The sequence below is a fragment of the Labrus mixtus genome, unplaced genomic scaffold (assembly GCF_963584025.1).
Source record: "Labrus mixtus unplaced genomic scaffold, fLabMix1.1 SCAFFOLD_68, whole genome shotgun sequence".
Lineage (NCBI taxonomy): Eukaryota > Metazoa > Chordata > Actinopteri > Labriformes > Labridae > Labrus > Labrus mixtus.
Window position 1 is genome coordinate 160,001 of NW_026870340.1, and position 19,378 is coordinate 179,378.

Here is a 19,378-nt window from a genome sequence, read left to right on the forward strand (position 1 = left end):
CCACAGTATTCTCAAAAAACCACTGAGAAAAAAAAACCACCAAATCAAATCACCCATTTTCCCCATGACCAAAAAAGAAGCCCTCGTACCAAAAAAACAAAAACAAAATAATTTAGACATCCCACATAATTCCCTCCTCATTTACTCTACACACATTCGCACCTTCCACAAACATTCTCACAAACTCACTCTCATTCGCTATGTACAACAATTTAAGATGTGCTTTCCATTCATTCACAAACATTCTCCACACATTCATTTTCTTACTTTCATACAGTGCATAATTCCTTCTGTTAAAAACCGCTTTTCTTGCAAAAGCCAAAATTATATTCATTACATTGTGATTTTTTTGTTTTGTTCCCACCCCCAACAACACCGACAATTCCCACCCCCTTTCATTCCAACACTCATTCTTACTGCATTTCCCCAACATTTCTCTTATTTTTCCCCAAAAATAAACCAATTCCCCACACGTAACAAACAAATGTATTAAATCCTCATCCGTACTTTCACATACACAACACTTTCTTTCATACCTCTCCTTATGGATCTGATGCAGGACGATGCAGGTGAAGATCCTCCTGTGCCTCAGTTTGAAATCTAGGTCAAATATTGCATGTGGTGTATGCGGAATGTTAATGTTCTTCCATATCATGTTGCTTGTTATGTCCGGGTATGTGTCTGTCCATTTTACTTCGGATGTGGGTTTCTGTATTCTATGTGTGATTGCGCACCTATACCAAATTTTTGTAGTGACATCTGTAATGTTGTGTTTCTTCTCCCCTAGGCACAGGGAGATCCCCCCCACATCGTCCTGCATCACTCCCTCCTTCTCTTTGATTAATTTTTCCCATTCGCTCGACAAAGACAATTTTACATTTGCAAACACTCTCTCAATCACATCCTTTCTGCACACACACCCTTTATTTTTTAAACCCCTCACCACCATTTGTAAATCAAAATCCCCCCTACAGTTCAGTAAATCCCTTATTCTAATATATCCCGCTTTCGACATAGCTTCACACTTAATTACCCTCTCCCCATTTTTAAAATACGGGCTCGAGAGGAAGGGCAGTCGTAGCACTGACCCTCTCGTTCCGCACTCTGGTACAGTCCAGGATGAAACCTGATACCACGCACTGAGTACTTCCTGGAAAAACCGTGGCAAGTGTTTAAATGAATCCGGGTTATTGATCTGGTACAGGTTGTCCTCGTTGTAGAGTCCAAAACTGCACAGATATTGTTTGAAGTGGTTTTTCCAAACTACGTTCCGGTTCTGGTCCATAAATTTGCCTATCAATTTGACTCTTAGTGCTACTTTTTTTGTAAGTAAATCAATCAAAGCTAGCCCCCCCTGATCTTTAGCCCCTATTATTGTTTTGTGAGCTATACTCACTGCTTTGTTTTTCCAAATAAAGTCCCTAATGGTCTTTGAAATCTCCTTAAAGGCCCAGTCCGGAAGCGTACAAGTACTCAGCGCATGATTCACTTTGGACAACACGAGAGCATTTGTTACGGCTACCCTTCCTCTCAACAATAGACCCCTCGCTTTCCACAAATTCAATGTTTTTTTAATTTTACCCACCACCTCTTTCCATGTTACATCATCACATTCATTCTCATTTTTCCCCATATTCACTCCCAACACTTTTCTTCTCTCACACACCGTTTTAAATCCCCACTTATTAACTAGATTGGATTCCTTACCTAGTAACATAATTTCTGACTTATTTTCATTTACTTTTGCCCCAGATGCTCTTTCATAAGTTTGTACATGTTTTAATATCAATTCTATATCCTCCTCTCCTTTTACCATTATATTCACGTCATCTGCATACTGTATTATTTTTACGTTTTCCTTACCTATACCTTTTATGTTTACGTCTTCCGATATCAGTGCTGCCAGCGGCTCTGCTACCAAGCTGTACAACAGCGCTGACATCGGACATCCTTGTCTCACTGACCTTGATATTTTAAAAGAATCAGTTAGTTCCCCGTTACATTTTATCTTGCTTTCCGCTCCTGTATACAACATATTTATCCATTCTCTCATTCTCTCCCCGAATCCAAACTTCTCTAACACCTTCCCCATGAACCCGTGATCTACTCTGTCAAAAGCTTTATTTAAATCAATCCCTAGCCATATTCCCCCCTCCCCTTCCATATCCCTGACCGTCTGTTTTATTGAAATGATTGAGTCTGCTATGTCTCTGTTTGGTATACTGTATGATTGTGTTTGTTCTATGATTGTTCCTATTACCTCCCTGATTCTATTGGCTATTGTTTTCGCTATGATTTTGTAGTCTGTGTTGAGTAGGCTGATTGGTCTGTAGTTGTCCAGATTTTTATTGTCCCCCTTGTTTTTGTAAAAAATAGTAACCACCCCTTCCCCTAAACTTTTTGGTATATGTTTCACTTTTTCCATATATTTACTCAATTTGTTCACCAAGGGCACCAGCTGCTCTTTGAAAGCTTGGTAGAATTCCGCAGTTAGGCCATCGCTCCCAGGACTTTTGTTTTTGTTTAACCCCTCTAAAGCACTTCTGATTTCTCCCTCTGTAAACTCACAATCACACCACATTTTATCATCCTCGCTTAGTTTTTTCTTTAAGGCACCCAAAGCTCTGTTCACACTCACGCTATCACACTCCTGTCTCGAAAACAGGCATTCATAATAGCCCTTTACTATTTCTAAAATTCCCTTTTTATCTGTCACACTTTTACCTGCTTCATTTAATAATTCGTTTATTTCTGTTCTTTTTTGTTTTTGTTTTTCCAGACCTAAAAAAAAGGCTGTACTCCTCTCTCCCTCATACATATATTGTATTTTACTCCTAATGGCTGCACCCCTACTCTTTTTAAGTTCAATCACTCCCAACTGTTCTTTTAAATGTATGTATTTTTCGACATCTACATTATCTACACTGTCAAGCGATGCTATTTCCTCACTTAGTTGTTTTCTCAAATTGTCTTCCTTTCTATTTTCTCTCCACTTTTTCTCTTTACTATAATTGATACACTTTTTTTTAATTCTGACTTTTACACTATCCCACCACACATTCATATCTTCACTCTCATTCCACTCATATCCCACATCATTCAACAATCTTTCCATACTTTTCACAAACATTCCATCATCCAGCAAGCTTGCATTAAAGCACCATATCCCTCCTTTACGTACATTCGTTTCTTTTCTAAACGTGATTTCTATTCCAGCGTGATCGCTCCACATATTAGTTTTATATTCAACTTCTTTAATCCACCTCACTACCTCGCATGTCACCAAAGCATAATCTATTCTAGATTGTTTTAATCTATTCAGTACAATTTGTCTCCTGGAGAACACCCTCTCCCATGGATGTAGCAATCTCCAAATATCAATGCATTGTTTCGTTATCATTATATCTTTAAGTGTCCCCCTGCTCACATCCCCTTTAAACACATTATTTTTTGACACATCGGTGGGTGTCATCGCCACATTAAAGTCACCGATTATTATACAATTCCTTTCCCACCATTTGCTTATTGCAATGAAGAATGTTTTCCTTTCTTTTTCTCCATTCGGTGCATATATATTTATGATTCTTATATTTTTCGTTTCATACACACAGTCTATTACTATTATTCTTCCTTCTTTGTCTCCATAAACCAAATTTACCCCTGTTACCCGACCCGTTTTGACTAAAACCGCCACTCCTCTCGCCCTCGACGTGCCATTGGAGCAGAAAATATGGCCCACAAAGTCTTTTTTTATGTCTTCCACCAGGGAATCATCCCACCTGGTCTCCTGCAGGCACAAAACGTCATTCTGCAAGGAGAGAATCGCATGTCTTTTTTCTTTGTTCCTTAGTCCATTCACGTTTATCGAAAATAAATTAAAGGCCATTATCATAAAAATAAAAACAAAAAAAACGGATTTACAGGGGTTATTGTCAGTCATTATTTGTCCTTACATTTCAATTTTTTCACCAACTTTTTTCGTTGTCCAAGACTTAGTCTTTTTTGCGCACTCGCCAGTTCACCCACATCCATTTCGCTGTCCGTTTCATTGGGACTGGTGCTTTTACCCGTATTATTTAGCGTGATTTTTCTCCCTCCCGCCTGTCCAACACCACTCTCAGGCATCTCCCTCCCCTCTGTGCTCATGCTTACCCCCGGGTCTTCTGCCACGTCCCTTCCGTCTCCTTTTTTCCCTCTCTCGCTCGTTTTTCGCTGCTTCTGCTGTCCTCCCTCTCCAGCCAGCTCCGGCGTCTCCAGCTCGCACTCTGACGCCCGTTCTCCTCCGCTCTCTCCGCTCTGCTCCATTTCTCCGTCTTCTCTGATCTCCTTCCTGCTTGCTCCGATCACCTCCTTCTCCTCCGCCTCGTCTTCATCCTCGTACACCTCCTCCACCTCGTTCTTGCTTTCCTCTCCGTTCTCACACTCACATTCATTTTCTCTTTTTTTACAGTTTGTGCATTTTGTGCTGTTCGCGCTGCACTCTCGCGCAAAGTGTCCCTGCACCCCACAGTTGTGGCACATAAATTCTGGACACTCTCTCAGGATATGTCCCGGCTGGATGCACATCCTGCACACTTTTTGTTGTCTATCATGTATTACTCTAAAGTATTCGTTCCCCATCACAGTGTTAAACTTTGTGGAGTAAGGGAGTGACTGTACCTGGTCATTAAATCTGACCCGGACAAACCTCGTTCCGTCAGCTATCATTGTTCCAGGCCACATTCTGCGTTTTATTGGTGATGTCGGTTTCACTCCCCATCCCGTCAGCTTCCAAACTATTTCTTCATCTGTGATATACGCTGGCAGGTTTAAAAAAGACACCACCAGCTCATCATTATTTAGTTCTCTCGCCACGACTCTGGTCTCTCCGATTTTAAATCCATCCAGCAGCCTTTCCTTTCCTTTAATGTTGCTCACCGTCACCTCCAGTTTTTCAGGTCCCAGGGTTCTGCACGCCAGCAGGCCCCCACAGATCATTTTTATGTTGCTCATGACGTGATTTAGAGGAACTTTGTCTCCCACCATTTCAATGTTTAGTGTTAGTTTTCTCTCAAAAGACACATTTGCTTCCTCTTTTTCTGCTCTCTCGCCACCTCTCCCATTCTCTGCATGCGGAGCAATCAGCCCGCCGCTCCTCTCTCTTCCTCTCTCTCCGTCATCCATTCCGTTCCCTGTTTCATTTGCCGTTTTCATCCGTCCTTTTTGTCCGTCGTTCTTCTCGTTGTCGTTTAATCCATTCCTTTGTTTCAGTGCCATGTTTGTTTGTTCACGTTGTTGTCCGTTCTCTTTTCCTTTTTCCATCTCTCCAGTCCGTGGTCCTGTCATCTTTGTGATCCGTCCGTGTGAGTTTGCTCGCGACATACGAGCAAACATTCACAAAAAACAAAAATTCTTCACAAAATTGTGGAAAAAAAACAGGAAAAAAAGGTGAAAAGAAAAACGATCCCCCTAACAGTCAGTGACTGCTGGGGGACATTCACTCACAATCTGAGGTATTTAAATAAATCCAAAGCGCATCCAAAAAACAAACAAATTAGTCCAGCTGTCCTGCTCAGTACTGACACGTCAGCTCTCCTTCAGCACCACACAAACTCTGACAGCAAAAGGGGCGTGTTCAGGGTGGTATGGCCGTAAGCTGTTATTGTGTGCAGAAAGGGGCCTTTTAAAGATGTCATGCCCTTGATTCTGGCTGAATTTTTGGACATGTGAATATGTCTCTATATGATAAAAAAAAAACATATGATCAAAAAAATGAAAAAGCTTACAGCACCTGGTATTCCCAGGCGGTCTCCCATCCAAGTACTAACCAGGCCCTACCCTGCTTAGCTTCCGAGATCGGACAAGATCAGGCGAGTTCAGGGTGGTATGGCCATAAGCCATTATTATGTGCAGACAGGGGCCTTTTAAAGATGTCATGCCCTTGATTCTGGCTGAATTTTTGGACATGTGAATATGTCTCTATATGATAAAAAAAAACATATGATCAAAAAAATGAAAACGCTTACAGCACCTGGTATTCCCAGGTGGTCTCCCATCCAAGTACTAACCAGGCCCGACCCTGCTTTGCTTCCGAGATCGGACAAGTTCAGGGTGGTATGTCCTTAAGCCATTATTGTGTGCAGAAAGGGGCCTTTTAAAGATCTCATGCCCTTGATTCTGGCTGAATTTTTGGACATGTGAATATGTCTCTCTATGATAAAAAAAAAACATATGATCAAAAAAATGAAAAAGCTTATAGCACCTGGTATTCCCAGGCGGTCTCCCATCCAAGTACTAACCAGGCCCGACCCTGCTTAGCTTCCGAGATCGGACAAGAACGGGCGTGTTCAGGATGGTATGGCCATAAGCTGTTATTGTGTGCAGAAAGGGGCCTTTTAAAGATGTCATGCCCTTGATTCTGGCTGAATTTTTGGACATGTGAATATGTCTCTATATGATAAAAAAAAAACGTATGATCAAAAAAATGAAAAAGCTTACAGCACCTGGTATTCCCAGGCAGTCTACCATCCAACTAGTAACCAGGCCCGACCCTGCTTAGCTTCCAAGATTGGATGAGTTCAGGGTTGTATGGCCGTAAGCCATTATTGTGTGCAGACAGGGGCCTTTTAAAGATGTCATGCCCTTGATTCTGGCTGAATTTGTGGACATGTGAATATGTCTCTCTATGATAAAAAAAAAATATGATCAAAAAAAATGAAAGAGCTTACAGCACCTGGTATTGCCAGGCGGTCTCCCATCCAAGTACTAACCAGGCCTGACCTTGCTTAGCTTCCGAGATGGGGCGTGTTCAGGGTGGTATGGCCGTAAGCCATTATTGTGTGCAGACAGGGGCCTTTTAAAGATGTCATGCCCTTGATTCTGGCTGAATTTTTGGACATGTGAATATGTCTCTATATGATAAAAAAAAACATATGATCAAAAAAAATGAAAACGCTTACAGCACCTGGTATTCCCAGGCGGTCTCCCATCCAAGTACTAACCAGGCCCGACCCTGCTTAGCTTCCGAGATCAGACGAGATCGGGCGTGTTCAGGGTGGTATGGCCGTAAGCCATTATTGTATGCAGAAAGGGGCCTTTTAAAGATGTCATGCCCTTGATTCTGGCTGAATCTTTGGACATGTGAATATGTCTCTATATGATAAAAAAAAAACATATGATCAAAAAAATGAAAAAACTTACAGCACCTGGTATTCCCAGGCGGTCTCCCATCCAAGTACTAACCAGGCCCTACCCTGCTTAGCTTCCGAGATCGGACGAGATCAGGCGTGTTCAGGGTGGTATGGCCGTAAGCCATTATTGTGTGCAGAGAGGGGCCTTTTAAAGAAGTCATGCCCTTGATTCTGGCTGAATTTTTGGACATGTGAATATGTCTCTATATGATAAAAAAAACACATGATCAAAAAAAATGAAAAAGCTTACAGCACCTGGTATTCCCAGGCGGTCTCCCATCCAAGTACTAACCAGGCCCTACCCTGCTTAGCTTCCGAGATCGGACGAGATCGGGCGTGTTTTTTTTTTTTTTTTTATCTTTTATTATCAAAATTACAAAAACATTTATAATTCTTTCACATCATTTACAACAAATGCTATTACAATACATACACCCTCTAAATTAAACCTCCCCTCTGACGCAAACGGCACCCTAAAAACAATAAAAACATAGCATCAGGAAAAAAAACTCAAACCACCCCTGATACCCCCAACTCATGACAACTCTTCTGAGTCCCTCCCCCAAAGCAAACACCCCTCTGAAAACAAACCACAAAAACATACAAAAACCCCACAGTATTCTCAAAAAACCACTGAGAAAAAAAACCCACCAAATCAAATCACCCATTTTCCCCATGACCAAAAAAGAAGCCCTCGTACCAAAAAAACAAAAACAAAATAATTTAGACATCCCACATAATTCCCTCCTCATTTACTCTACACACATTCGCACCTTCCACAAACATTCTCACAAACTCACTCTCATTCGCTATGTACAACAATTTAAGATGTGCTTTCCATTCATTCACAAACATTCTCCACACATTCATTTTCTTACTTTCATACAGTGCATAATTCCTTCTGTTAAATACCGCTTTTCTTGCAAAAGCCAAAATTATATTCATTACATTGTGATTTTTTTGTTTTGTTCCCACCCCCAACAACACCGACAATTCCCACCCCCTTTCATTCCAACACTCATTCTTACTGCATTTCCCCAACATTTCTCTTATTTTTCCCCAAAAATAAACCAATTCCCCACACGTAACAAACAAATGTATTAAATCCTCATCCGTACTTTCACATACACAACACTTTCTTTCATACCTCTCCTTATGGATCTGATGCAGGACGATGCAGGTGAAGATCCTCCTGTGCCTCAGTTTGAAATCTAGGTCAAATATTGCATGTGGTGTATGCGGAATGTTAATGTTCTTCCATATCATGTTGCTTGTTATGTCCGGGTATGTGTCTGTCCATTTTACTTCGGATGTGGGTTTCTGTATTCTATGTGTGATTGCGCACCTATACCAAATTTTTGTAGTGACATCTGTAATGTTGTGTTTCTTCTCCCCTAGGCACAGGGAGATCCCCCCCACATCGTCCTGCATCACTCCCTCCTTCTCTTTGATTAATTTTTCCCATTCGCTCGACAAAGACAATTTTACATTTGCAAACACTCTCTCAATCACATCCTTTCTGCACACACACCCTTTATTTTTTAAACCCCTCACCACCATTTGTAAATCAAAATCCCCCCCACAGTTCAGTAAATCCCTTATTCTAATATATCCCGCTTTCGACATAGCTTCACACTTAATTACCCTCTCCCCATTTTTAAAATACGGGCTCGAGAGGAAGGGCAGTCGTAGCACTGACCCTCTCGTTCCGCACTCTGGTACAGTCCAGGATGAAACCTGATACCACGCACTGAGTACTTCCTGGAAAAACCGTGGCAAGTGTTTAAATGAATCCGGGTTATTGATCTGGTACAGGTTGTCCTCGTTGTAGAGTCCAAAACTGCACAGATATTGTTTGAAGTGGTTTTTCCAAACTACGTTCCGGTTCTGGTCCATAAATTTGCCTATCAATTTGACTCTTAGTGCTACTTTTTTTGTAAGTAAATCAATCAAAGCTAGCCCCCCCTGATCTTTAGCCCCTATTATTGTTTTGTGAGCTATACTCGCTGCTTTGTTTTTCCAAATAAAGTCCCTAATGGTCTTTGAAATCTCCTTAAAGGCCCAGTCCGGAAGCGTACAAGTACTCAGCGCATGATTCACTTTGGACAACACGAGAGCATTTGTTACGGCTACCCTTCCTCTCAACAATAGACCCCTCGCTTTCCACAAATTCAATGTTTTTTTAATTTTACCCACCACCTCTTTCCATGTTACATCATCACATTCATTCTCATTTTTCCCCATATTCACTCCCAACACTTTTCTTCTCTCACACACCGTTTTAAATCCCCACTTATTAACTAGATTGGATTCCTTACCTAGTAACATAATTTCTGACTTATTTTCATTTACTTTTGCCCCAGATGCTCTTTCATAAGTTTGTACATGTTTTAATATCAATTCTATATCCTCCTCTCCTTTTACCATTATATTCACGTCATCTGCATACTGTATTATTTTTACGTTTTCCTTACCTATACCTTTTATGTTTACGTCTTCCGATATCAGTGCTGCCAGCGGCTCTGCTACCAAGCTGTACAACAGCGCTGACATCGGACATCCTTGTCTCACTGACCTTGATATTTTAAAAGAATCAGTTAGTTCCCCGTTACATTTTATCTTGCTTTCCGCTCCTGTATACAACATATTTATCCATTCTCTCATTCTCTCCCCGAATCCAAACTTCTCTAACACCTTCCCCATGAACCCGTGATCTACTCTGTCAAAAGCTTTATTTAAATCAATCCCTAGCCATATTCCCCCCTCCCCTTCCATATCCCTGACCGTCTGTTTTATTGAAATGATTGAGTCTGCTATGTCTCTGTTTGGTATACTGTATGATTGTGTTTGTTCTATGATTGTTCCTATTACCTCCCTGATTCTATTGGCTATTGTTTTCGCTATGATTTTGTAGTCTGTGTTGAGTAGGCTGATTGGTCTGTAGTTGTCCAGATTTTTATTGTCCCCCTTGTTTTTGTAAAAAATAGTAACCACCCCTTCCCCTAAACTTTTTGGTATATGTTTCACTTTTTCCATATATTTACTCAATTTGTTCACCAAGGGCACCAGCTGCTCTTTGAAAGCTTGGTAGAATTCCGCAGTTAGGCCATCGCTCCCAGGACTTTTGTTTTTGTTTAACCCCTCTAAAGCACTTCTGATTTCTCCCTCTGTAAACTCACAATCACACCACATTTTATCATCCTCGCTTAGTTTTTTCTTTAAGGCACCCAAAGCTCTGTTCACACTCACGCTATCACACTCCTGTCTCGAAAACAGGCTTTCATAATAGCCCTTTACTATTTCTAAAATTCCCTTTTTATCTGTCACACTTTTACCTGCTTCATTTAATAATTCGTTTATTTCTGTTCTTTTTTGTTTTTGTTTTTCCAGACCTAAAAAAAAGGCTGTACTCCTCTCCCCCTCATACATATATTGTATTTTACTCCTAATGGCTGCACCCCTACTCTTTTTAAGTTCAATCACTCCCAACTGTTCTTTTAAATGTATGTATTTTTCGACATCTACATTATCTACACTGTCAAGCGATGCTATTTCCTCACTTAGTTGTTTTCTCAAATTCTCTTCCTTTCTATTTTCTCTCCACTTTTTCTCTTTACTATAATTGATACACTTTTTTTTAATTCTGACTTTTACACTATCCCACCACACATTCATATCTTCACTCTCATTCCACTCATATCCCACATCATTCAACAATCTTTCCATACTTTTCACAAACATTCCATCATCCAGCAAGCTTGCATTAAAGCACCATATCCCTCCTTTACGTACATTCGTTTCTTTTCTAAACGTGATTTCTATTCCAGCGTGATCGCTCCACATATTAGTTTTATATTCAACTTCTTTAATCCACCTCACTACCTCGCATGTCACCAAAGCATAATCTATTCTAGATTGTTTTAATCTATTCAGTACAATTTGTCTCCTGGAGAACACCCTCTCCCATGGATGTAGCAATCTCCAAATATCAATGCATTGTTTCGTTATCATTATATCTTTAAGTGTCCCCCTGCTCACATCCCCCTTAAACACATTATTTTTTGACACATCGGTGGGTGTCATCGCCACATTAAAGTCACCGATTATTATACAATTCCTTTCCCACCATTTGCTTATTGCAATGAAGAATGTTTTCCTTTCTTTTTCTCCATTCGGTGCATATATATTTATGATTCTTATATTTTTCGTTTCATACACACAGTCTATTACTATTATTCTTCCTTCTTTGTCTCCATAAACCAAATTTACCCCTGTTACCCGACCCGTTTTGACTAAAACCGCCACTCCTCTCGCCCTCGACGTGCCATTGGAGCAGAAAATATGGCCCACAAAGTCTTTTTTTATGTCTTCCACCAGGGAATCATCCCACCTGGTCTCCTGCAGGCACAAAACGTCATTCTGCAAGGAAAGAATCGCATGTCTTTTTTCTTTGTTCCTTAGTCCATTCACGTTTATCGAAAATAAATTAAAGGCCATTATCATAAAAATAAAAACAAAAAAAACGGATTTACAGGGGTTATTGTCAGTCATTATTTGTCCTTACATTTCAATTTTTTCACCAACTTTTTTCGTTGTCCAAGACTTAGTCTTTTTTGCGCACTCGCCAGTTCACTCACATCCATTTCGCTGTCCGTTTCATTGGGACTGGTGCTTTTACCCGTATTATTTAGCGTGATTTTTCTCCCTCCCGCCTGTCCAACACCACTCTCAGGCATCTCCCTCCCCTCTGTGCTCATGCTTACCCCCGGGTCTTCTGCCACGTCCCTTCCGTCTCCTTTTTTCCCTCTCTCGCTCGTTTTTCGCTGCTTCTGCTGTCCTCCCTCTCCAGCCAGCTCCGGCGTCTCCAGCTCGCACTCTGACGCCCGTTCTCCTCCGCTCTCTCCGCTCTGCTCCATTTCTCCGTCACTGTTCTCGTCTTCTCTGATCTCCTTCCTGCTTGCTCCGATCACCTCCTTCTCCTCCGCCTCCTCCTCGTACACCTCCTCCGCCTCGTCTTCATCCTCGTACACCTCCTCCACCTCGTTCTTGCTTTCCTCTCCGTTCTCACACTCACATTCATTTTCTCTTTTTTTACAGTTTGTGCATTTTGTGCTGTTCGCGCTGCACTCTCGCGCAAAGTGTCCCTGCACCCCACAGTTGTGGCACATAAATTCTGGACACTCTCTCAGGATGTGTCCCGGCTGGATGCACATCCTGCACACTTTTTGTTGTCTATCATGTATTACTCTAAAGTATTCGTTCCCCATCACAGTGTTAAACTTTGTGGAGTAAGGGAGTGACTGTACCTGGTCATTAAATCTGACCCGGACAAACCTCGTTCCGTCAGCTATCATTGTTCCAGGCCACATTCTGCGTTTTATTGGTGATGTCGGTTTCACTCCCCATCCCGTCAGCTTCCAAACTATTTCTTCATCTGTGATATACGCTGGCAGGTTTAAAAAAGACACCACCAGCTCATCATTATTTAGTTCTCTCGCCACGACTCTGGTCTCTCCGATTTTAAATCCATCCAGCAGCCTTTCCTTTCCTTTAATGTTGCTCACCGTCACCTCCAGTTTTTCAGGTCCCAGGGTTCTGCACGCCAGCAGGCCCCCACAGATCATTTTTATGTTGCTCATGACGTGATTTAGAGGAACTTTGTCTCCCACCATTTCAATGTTTAGTGTTAGTTTTCTCTCAAAAGACACTTTTGCTTCCTCTTTTTCTGCTCTCTCGCCACCTCTCCCATTCTCTGCATGCGGAGCAATCAGCCCGCCGCTCCTCTCTCTTCCTCTCTCTCCGTCATCCATTCCGTTCCCTGTTTCATTTGCCGTTTTCATCCGTCCTTTTTGTCCGTCGTTCTTCTCGTTGTCGTTTAATCCATTCCTTTGTTTCAGTGCCATGTTTGTTTGTTCACGTTGTTGTCCGTTCTCTTTTCCTTTTTCCATCTCTCCAGTCCGTGGTCCTGTCATCTTTGTGATCCGTCCGTGTGAGTTTGCTCTCGACATACGAGCAAACATTCACAAAAAACAAAAATTCTTCACAAAATTGTGGAAAAAAAACAGGAAAAAAAAGTGAAAAGAAAAACGATCCCCCTAACAGTCAGTGACTGCTGGGGGACATTCACTCACAATCTGAGGTATTTAAATAAATCCAAAGCGCATCCAAAAAACAAACAAATTAGTCCAGCTGTCCTGCTCAGTACTGACACGTCAGCTCTCCTTCAGCACCACACAAACTCTGACAGCAAAAGGGGCGTGTTCAGGGTGGTATGGCCGTAAGCCATTATTGTGTGCAGACAGGGGCCTTTTAAAGATCTCATGCCCTTGATTCTGGCTAAATTTTTGGACATGTGAATATGTCTCTATATGATAAAAAAAAAACATATGATCAAAAAAATGAAAAAGCTTACAGCATCTGGTATTCCCAGGCGGTCTCCCATCCAAGTACTAACCAGGCCCGACCCTACTTAGCTTCCAAGATCGGATGAGTTCAGGGTGATTTGGCCGTAAGCCATTATTGTGTGCAGAAAGGGGCCTTTTAAAGATGTCATGCCCTTGATTCTGGCTGAATTTTTGGACATGTGAATATGTCTCTATATGATAAAAAAAAAAAAATATTATCAAAAAAATGAAACAGCTTACAACACCTGGTATTCCCAGGCGGTCTCCCATCCAAGTACTAACCAGGCCCGACCCTGCTTAGCTTCTGAGATCGAACGAGATCGGGCGTGTTCAGGGTGGTATGGCCGTAAGCCATTATTGTCTGCAGACAGGGGCCTTTTAAAGATGTCATGCCCTTGATTCTGGCTGAATTTTTGGACATGTGAATATGTCTCTCTATGATAAAAAAAAAACACATAATCAAAAAAATGAAACAGCTTACAGCATCTGGTATTCCACAGGCGGTCTCCCATCCAAGTACTAACCAGGCACGACCCTGCTTAGTTTCCGAGATCGGACGAGATCGGACGAGTTCAGGGTGGTATGACCGTAAGCCATTATTGTGTGCAGAAAGGGGCCTTTTAAAGATGTCATGCCCTTGATTCTGGTTGAATTTTTGGACATGTGAATATGTCTCTATATGATAAAAAAAAACATGATCAAAAAAATGAAAAAGCTTACAGCACCTGGTATTCCCAGGCGGTCTCCCATCCAAGTACTAACCAGGCCTTACCCTGCTTAGCTTCTGAGATCGAACGAGATCGGGCGTGTTCAGGGTGGTATGGCCGTAAGCCATTATTGTCTGCAGACAGGGGCATTTTAAAGATGTCATGCCCTTGATTCTGGCTGAATTTTTGGACATGTGAATATGTCTCTCTATGATAAAAAAAAAACATATGATCAAAAAAATAAAAAAAGCTTACAGCGTCTGGTATTCCCAGGCGGTCTCCCATCCAAGTACTAACCAGGCCTGACCCTACTTAGCTTCCAAGATCGGACGAGTTCAGGGTGGTTTGGCCGTAAGCCATTATTGTGTGCAGACAGGGGCCTTTTAAAGATGTCATGCCCTTGATTCTGGCTGAATTTTTGGACATGTGAATATGTCTCTATATGATAAAAAAAAACATATGATCAAAAAAATGAAAACGCTTACAGCACCTGGTATTCCCAGGTGGTCTCCCATCCAAGTACTAACCAGGCCCGACCCTGCTTTGCTTCCGAGATCGGACGAGATCGGGCGTGTTCAGGGTGGTATGGCCGTAAGCCATTATTGTGTGCAGACAGGGGCCTTTTAAAGATGTCATGCCCTTGATTCTGGCTGAATTTGTGGACATGTGAATATGTCTCTCTATGATAAAAAAAACATATGATCAAAAAAATAAAAAAAGCTTACAGCATCTGGTATTCCCAGGCGGTCTCCCATTCAAGTACTAACCAGGCCCGACCGAGCCGAGCAGCACCTGAGCAGAGCAGCGAGCAGCACCTGAGCAGAGCAGCGAGCAGCACCTGAGCAGAGCAGCGAGCAGCACCTGAGCAGAGCAGCGTACTACGGTGAGCGTATTGCATAATTGCTTGTTCTGTTCTCCTCTGCACTGTGTTACTGTGTACCTACTCTTAGCTTAGCCTAGCAGTTAGCTTTACAATGGCTTCTTTTTCTGTCTCTCCCTCTCCTGCTCTCTCCTGCTCTACGTGTCAGATGTTAAGTTATTCCTCGTCCTCCTTTAGTGATAATGATACTTGTAAGAAATGTAGTTTATTTTTAGCTTTGGAGGCGAGGGTGTCTGAGTTAGAGAGACGGCTCCGCACCATTGAGTCGGAGTCATCGTATGCAGCAGTAGTTAGCCAGCCACCTGTAGCAGGTGCGGGCCGACATAGCTTGGCTTCCCCCCCGGTAACTCCCGAGCAGCCGGGAGGCAGTGGCTGGGTTACTGTCCGAGGGAAGCATAGTCGAAAATCGAAGCACACGGTTCCCCACCAACCACTTCACGTTTCAAACAAATTTTCCCCACTCAGCGACACACCCGCTGAGAATAAAACTCTGATTATTGGAGACTCCATAGTCCGAAACGTGAAGCTAGCGAAGTCAGCGGGCATAGTTAGGTGTATACCCGGGGCCAGAGCGGGCGACATCGCATCTCATTTAAAGTTGCTGACAAAGACTAAAGGTAGATTTGATACAATCGTAATTCATGTCGGCACAAATGACTCCCGACTACGCCAGTCGGAAGTCACTAAGGTTAATGTGGAGTCGGTGTGTACTTTTGTTAAGACGATGTCGGACTCCGTAGTGTTCTCTGGACCCCTCCCAAATCAGACCAGTGATGACATGTATAGCCGCATGTCATCACTCAACCGCTGGCTGTCGAGGTGGTGTCCAGCACACGATGTGGGCTTCATAGATAACTGGCAGTCTTTTTGGGGAAAACCTGGTCTGCTAGCTAGAGACGGCATCCATCCCACTTTGGACGGTGCAGCTCTATTATCTAGAAACATAGCAGAGGTTATTAGTCCAAAACCCTGACAACAACTCAGAGTTCAGACCAGGAGGCAGAGCTGCAGTCTTACACACTTCTCTGCGCCTCCCTTAGATCTGTCTCCCAGTCACTATAGCTGTAATTCTGAATCGAACTGTAGTTATACTATAGGTACTGTGTCTGTCCCCCGGCCCAAACGCGTTTTTATAAGTCATCCAAACGGCGTGAATCATCAGAATCTGATTAGAATCAAAACTACGAATACGATTTTGCTACAAGATCGGAGGATTCACTGCGGACTTTTGAACATTAGGTCCTTAGCATCCAAGTCTCTTTTAGTGAATGATCTGATATCAGATCAGCACATTGATTTACTTTTTTTGACTGAAACCTGGCTGTGTCGAGATGAATATGTTAGTTTGAATGAATCCACTCCTCCCAGTCATTTTAATACTCATATACCTCGAGACACCGGACGAGGTGGTGGAGTAGCAGCTATTTTTAATTCCAGTCTTTTAGTTAACCCTCGACCAAAGCTGAATTTTTCTTCTTTTGAAAGCCTTGTTCTTAGTCTTCCACATCCAGTCTCAAGAACCTTTCAGCCAGTTCTAGTTGCTGTAGTTTACCGCCCTCCTGGCCCATATTCTGAGTTTTTATCTGAGTTTGCAGAATTTTTATCAGACTTAGTCCTTAGCAGTGATAGAATAATTGTTGTAGGTGACTTCAATATCCATGTGGATGTTGAAAATGATAGCCTGAGCACAGCTTTCATGTCACTATTAGACTCTATTGGTTTCACCCAGGGTGTAAACGAACCTACTCATCATTTTAACCACACCCTGGATCTTGTTTTAGCTTATGGAATTGAAATCCATAACCTTACAGTTTTCCTAGAAAATCCTCTGCTATCAGACCATTTTTTTATTACATTTGATTTTGTCCTACTAGAATTACCTCTGCCTGGAAGAGGTGTGCTTTCTAGAAGTTTGTCGGATAGTGCTGTGGCTAGATTTAAGGAAGCTATTTCAGCTGTTTTTGATTCAGTACCGTGTTTCAACCCAGTTGGAAACTCTTACGATAGCTTTAGTCCCTCTCAGCTAGATCAGTTTGTTGATAGTGCAGTGGATTCGCTGAGAGTTACTCTGGATTCGATTGCTCCCCTGAAACAGAAGGTTGTCAAGCGGCGGAGAGTGGCTCCATGGTTCAACTCAGAAACCCATACTCTGAAACAATCATCACGGAATTTTGAAAGAATATGGCGTTCGACCAAAACGGTAGAATCTCGTTTTTTCTGGCAGGATAGTCATAGAAGATATATGAAGGCTCTACGTCACGCCCGAGCTGCCTACTACTCCTCTCTAATCGAGGAAAACAAAGGCAATCCTAGATACCTTTTCAGCACTGTAGCCAGGCTGACAGAGAGTCATGGCTCCATTGAGCCTTGTATTCCTCTAGCCCTCAGCAGTAATGATTTCCTTAGCTTTTTCAACAACAAAGTTCTAGACATCAGAGACAAAATTGGAAACCTCCTGCCCTTACCTGGTGCAGATACGTCTGTTACGGCAGAGACAGTTCCAGGACCAGATATTAGTCTCGACTGTTTTTCTCCAATCGACCTTTCAGAGCTACATTCCATTTTTTCTGCATCGAAACCGTCAACCTGTATTTTGGACCCAATCCCAACCAAGCTGTTTAAGGAAGTCTTTCCCTTAGTTAGCAACTCCATATTAGATATGATCAATATGTCTTTACTGGCAGGCTATGTACCACAGACATTTAAAGTAGCGGTAATCAAACCTCTACTTAAAAAGCCTACTCTGGACTCAGGAACTCTGGCTAACTACAGACCTATATCCAACCTTCCTTTTATCTCGAAGATCCTGGAGAAGGTGGTAGCTAAACAGCTGTGTGACTTTCTCCATGACAACAGTTTATTTGAAGAGTTCCAGTCAGGATTTAGAGTCCACCATAGCACTGAGACTGCACTAGTTAGAGTTACAAACGATCTACTTCTAGCCTCAGACAGGGGACTTCTGTCTGTGCTCGTCTTGTTAGATCTTAGTGCTGCTTTTGACACCATTGACCATCGGATCCTGTTGTACAGACTGGAGCATTTGCTTGGAATTACAGGGACTGCTTTAAGTTGGTTTGAATCCTACTTATCAGACCGATCTCAGTTTGTACATGTTAATGATGAGTCCTCTATGCACACTAAAGTTTGCCATGGAGTCCCACAAGGTTCAGTGCTTGGACCAATTCTTTTTACATTATATATGCTTCCTCTGGGAAATATTATGAGGAAACACTCCATACAGTTTCATTGTTATGCAGATGATACTCAGCTTTATGTATCAATGAAGCCCGATGGTACCAGTCAGTTATGTCAGCTAGAAACATGCCTTAAGGACGTTAGGACCTGGATGACCAGAAATTTTTTGCTACTTAACTCAGACAAGACTGAAGTTATTGTGCTAGGCCCTAAGAACCTCAGAGAGACTTTTTCTAGTGATGTGACTGTCCTTAATGACATCAGCCTGGCATCTAGCACCACTGTTAGGAATCTAGGAGTTATTTTTGATCAAGATATGTCTTTTAGCTCTCACATCAGTCAAGTTTCAAGAACAGCCTACTTTCACCTTCGTAATATATCCAAGATCAGGAATATCCTGTCGCAAAGTGATGCAGAAAAACTAGTTCATGCATTTGTTACCTCCAGACTGGATTATTGTAACTCTCTTTTGTCAGGGTGCTCTGGCAAATCTCTAAAGACTCTTCAACGGGTCCAGAATGCTGCAGCTCGTGTACTGACCAGAACCAGGAAATGGGACCACATTACTCCTGTCCTGGCTTCTCTGCACTGGCTCCCTATACAGTCTAGAATAGAATTCAAGATCCTTCTTCTCACCTACAAAGCTCTAAATGGCCAGGCACCATCTTATCTTAAGGAGCTACTAGTGCCGTACTGTCCCTTGAGAGCGTTGCGGTCCCGGAGTGCAGGCCTGCTGGTGGTACCTACAGTCTCCAAGTGTACTATGGGGGGTAAAGCCTTCAGTTATCGGGCTCCTCTCCTCTGGAACCGCCTTCCAGCCGGGGTCCGGGAGGCAGACACAGTCTGTATTTTTAAGATTAGACTTAAAACTTTCCTTTTTGATAAATCTTATAGTTAGGGCTGGTGCTGGTGTAGACCAGCTCTTAGTTATGCTGCTATAGGCTTAGACTACCGGGGGAACTGGCACCTTGAGCTCCTCTTTCTCTCTCTCTCTCTCTCTATGCATATACAGTACATCATATT

The 19,378-nt window shown here is 42.4% G+C and overlaps 7 non-coding genes and 6 pseudogenes across 7 annotated transcripts; all 13 read right to left on the reverse strand.

Annotated features, from left to right (window-relative positions):
• Nucleotides 1-5,758: 5,758 nt before the first annotated feature.
• LOC132969314 (5S ribosomal RNA) lies at nucleotides 5,759-5,877 on the reverse strand. The gene has a single exon (XR_009671601.1). It is a non-coding gene; the product is annotated as a 5S ribosomal RNA (ribosomal RNA).
• Nucleotides 5,878-5,998: 121 nt separating this feature from the next.
• LOC132969101 (5S ribosomal RNA) lies at nucleotides 5,999-6,107 on the reverse strand (annotated as a pseudogene).
• A 122-nt stretch (nucleotides 6,108-6,229) lies between these two features.
• LOC132969391 (5S ribosomal RNA) lies at nucleotides 6,230-6,348 on the reverse strand. The gene has a single exon (XR_009671673.1). It is a non-coding gene; the product is annotated as a 5S ribosomal RNA (ribosomal RNA).
• A 122-nt stretch (nucleotides 6,349-6,470) lies between these two features.
• Nucleotides 6,471-6,579, reverse strand: LOC132969145 (5S ribosomal RNA; annotated as a pseudogene).
• Nucleotides 6,580-6,700: 121 nt separating this feature from the next.
• Nucleotides 6,701-6,809, reverse strand: LOC132969109 (5S ribosomal RNA; annotated as a pseudogene).
• Nucleotides 6,810-6,931: 122 nt separating this feature from the next.
• Nucleotides 6,932-7,050, reverse strand: LOC132969565 (5S ribosomal RNA). Its single transcript, XR_009671746.1, has one exon. It is a non-coding gene; the product is annotated as a 5S ribosomal RNA (ribosomal RNA).
• Nucleotides 7,051-7,172: 122 nt separating this feature from the next.
• Nucleotides 7,173-7,291, reverse strand: LOC132969173 (5S ribosomal RNA). The gene has a single exon (XR_009671465.1). It is a non-coding gene; the product is annotated as a 5S ribosomal RNA (ribosomal RNA).
• A 6,283-nt stretch (nucleotides 7,292-13,574) lies between these two features.
• On the reverse strand, nucleotides 13,575-13,683 carry LOC132969095 (5S ribosomal RNA; annotated as a pseudogene).
• Nucleotides 13,684-13,806: 123 nt separating this feature from the next.
• On the reverse strand, nucleotides 13,807-13,925 carry LOC132969276 (5S ribosomal RNA). Its single transcript, XR_009671564.1, has one exon. It is a non-coding gene; the product is annotated as a 5S ribosomal RNA (ribosomal RNA).
• Nucleotides 13,926-14,047: 122 nt separating this feature from the next.
• LOC132969583 (5S ribosomal RNA) lies at nucleotides 14,048-14,167 on the reverse strand (annotated as a pseudogene).
• Nucleotides 14,168-14,286: 119 nt separating this feature from the next.
• LOC132969311 (5S ribosomal RNA) lies at nucleotides 14,287-14,405 on the reverse strand. The gene has a single exon (XR_009671598.1). It is a non-coding gene; the product is annotated as a 5S ribosomal RNA (ribosomal RNA).
• Nucleotides 14,406-14,528: 123 nt separating this feature from the next.
• Nucleotides 14,529-14,637, reverse strand: LOC132969148 (5S ribosomal RNA; annotated as a pseudogene).
• Nucleotides 14,638-14,758: 121 nt separating this feature from the next.
• Nucleotides 14,759-14,877, reverse strand: LOC132969079 (5S ribosomal RNA). The gene has a single exon (XR_009671455.1). It is a non-coding gene; the product is annotated as a 5S ribosomal RNA (ribosomal RNA).
• Between the last annotated feature and the right edge of the window lie 4,501 nt (nucleotides 14,878-19,378).